Below are 2,500 nucleotides of genomic sequence, written 5' to 3' on the forward strand. Positions count from 1 at the left end.
TTTAGTGTTAGGGTTATCATTAAGGATTAGGGGAAGCGTCAGGGTTAAATGCTTGGGTGCGGGTAATGGTTAGGGTCAGGGTTAAGGTTCACGGATAGGGTTAGTGTTAAGGGTTACGGGTAGGTTTAGGGTTCAGGGTTAGAGTTAGCATTAGGGCTTAAGGTTAGGATTAGGCGGTAGGTTAGATTTAGGGTTAGATCTAGGCGTTAGGGTAAGGGCTAGAGTTAGGGTTAAGAGATAGGTTTAGGTTTAATGCTTAGGATTAGGGTTAGGGTTTGGGGTTAAAGTAAGTGTTAGGGGTTAGGTTTAAGGATCCAAGGTTAGGGTTATTTTTAGCTGTAGTGTTAGGGTTAGGGATAAGGGATCCCATTAGCATTAAGGGTCTTCCTTACTGTAGGGTTAAGGGTTAGGCTTAGAGTTAAAGGTGAAGGTTAGGGTCAGTGTTAAGATTTAGGGTGAGGGTTAACGGTTAGGGTAAAGGTTAAGCGTTAGGGTTAGGGATTAGTGATTAGGGTTTTTGGTTAGTGTTAGGGTTAGCGGTTAGGAGTTAGTGTTTTATGAAGGGGTATGGTTAGAATTAGGATTGGGGTTAGAGTTAGGGTGAGGTATAGGGGTTAGGTTTAGGGGTTAGTTTTAGGGTAAAAGGATAGGATTAGGGTTACGGGTTGGGCTTAGGTTTAGGGTTAAAGTTTACTGCTAGGGTTAGGGATAGGGTTCAGGGTTAGCTTTAGGGGTTCTGGTTAGGGTTAGGTGTTAGGTTAGTGTCAGGGTTAGGTCTAGTCGTGAGGGTAAGGTTTAGGGTTAGCTTTAAGAGCTAGGGTTAGTTTTAATGGTTAGGATTAGGATTAGGGTTAAGGGTTAGGGTAAGGCTTAGGGGTTAGGGTGAAGGGTTAGGGTGAAGGGTTAGGGTTTTTGTTAGGCATAGCGTTGGGGTTAGAAGTAAGGGTTACTGTCAGTGTTAGGGTTGTAGGTAGGGTTACGGTTAGGGTTAGCGGTTTAGAATTAGGGTTAGGGATTAGGTGTCACAGTGATGACTAGGAGATAGGGTTAGAATTATGGGATAGGGGTTGTTCTCAGGAAATGGGTTATGCATTAACGTTAGGATAAGAGGATAAAGTTAGGCGCACGGTGAGGTTTACGTGTTAAGGGGAGAAATAGGAACAGGGTTGGGTGTTATGTTCAGGGTTAGGGTTATCTGTTAAAGGTATTGTTTATGCTTAGCGCACGGGCCCTGTCTGCATTAGGCGGGCGGGGGGAGTTTAGGGGGCTGGGATTGTAACCGGGAACCCACTCTATCATACTCTGGGTATGGGCCCGTGGGTTTCATGCAGGACACAGTGGTAGAGCCTCCTTTCACGCATGGCATGGGAGGATTGCAGGCTTTCTAAACTCTAAGGAAGCAAGAAAGTCTGAAAATTAGGTTTAGGGTTAGGATTCTGGTTAGGGTTAAGGATGAAGTTTAGTGTTAGGGTGAGGGCTTAGGGTTAGGTAATAGGGTTAGGGTTAAAGGTTACTCTTAGGTTTAACGGTTACACTTTGGTTTAGGGTTGAGGTTTACGGTAGGGTTAAGATGAGGGGTTAGGGTTTGGTACAGGGTTAGGGTTAAGTGTTAGGTTTAGGGTTGAAGATTAGGATTAGGGTTAGGATTAAAGGTTAGCGTGAGAGTTAACGCTTAGGGTTAAGGTTAAGAGTTAGGGTTTAGGGTTAGGGTTAGGGTTAGGGTTAGTATTAGGGTTAGAGTTATGTGCTATGGTTTGTGTTAGAGGTTAGGGTTAGGTTTACTGGTCACGGTTAGGGTTACGTTTAGGGGGTAGCATTAGGGTTAGGGTTAGGTTTAAGGGATAGGATAAGGGATAAGTGTTGGGTTAGGGTTAGGGCTTAGTGTTAGGGTTAGCATTAAGGATTAGGGTTAGGGTCAGGGTTAAATGCTTGGGTGCGGATAATGGTTAGGGTCAGGGTTAAGGTTCACGGATAGGGTTAGTGTTAAGGATTATGGGTAGGTATAGGGTTCAGGGTTAGTGTTAGCATTAGTGCTTAAGGTTAAGATTAGGCGGTAGGTTAGATTTAGGGTTAGATCTAGGCCTTAGGGTAAGGGCTAGCGTTAGGGTTAGGAGATAGGGTTAGGTTTAATGCTTAGGATTAGGGTTAGGGTTTGGGGTTAAAGTAAGTGTTAGGGGTTAGGTTTAAGGATCAACGGTTAGGGTTATTTTTAGCTGTAGTGTTAGGGTTAGGGATAAGGGATCCCATTAGCATTAAGGGTCTTCCTTACTGTAGGGTTAAGGGTTAGGCTTAGAGTTAAAGGTTAAGGTTAGGGTCAGTGTTAAGATTTAGGGTGAGGGTTAACGGTTAGGGTAAAGGTTAAGCGTTAGGGTTAGGGATTAGTGATTAGGGTTTTTGGTTAGTGTTAGGGTTAGCGGTTAGGAGTTAGTGTTTTATGAAGGGGTATGGTTAGAATTAGGATTGGGGTTAGAGTTAGGGTGAGGTATAGGGGTTAGGTTTA

Source organism: Eulemur rufifrons, unplaced genomic scaffold, assembly GCF_041146395.1.
Source record: "Eulemur rufifrons isolate Redbay unplaced genomic scaffold, OSU_ERuf_1 scaffold_33, whole genome shotgun sequence".
Taxonomy (NCBI): Eukaryota; Metazoa; Chordata; class Mammalia; order Primates; family Lemuridae; genus Eulemur; species Eulemur rufifrons.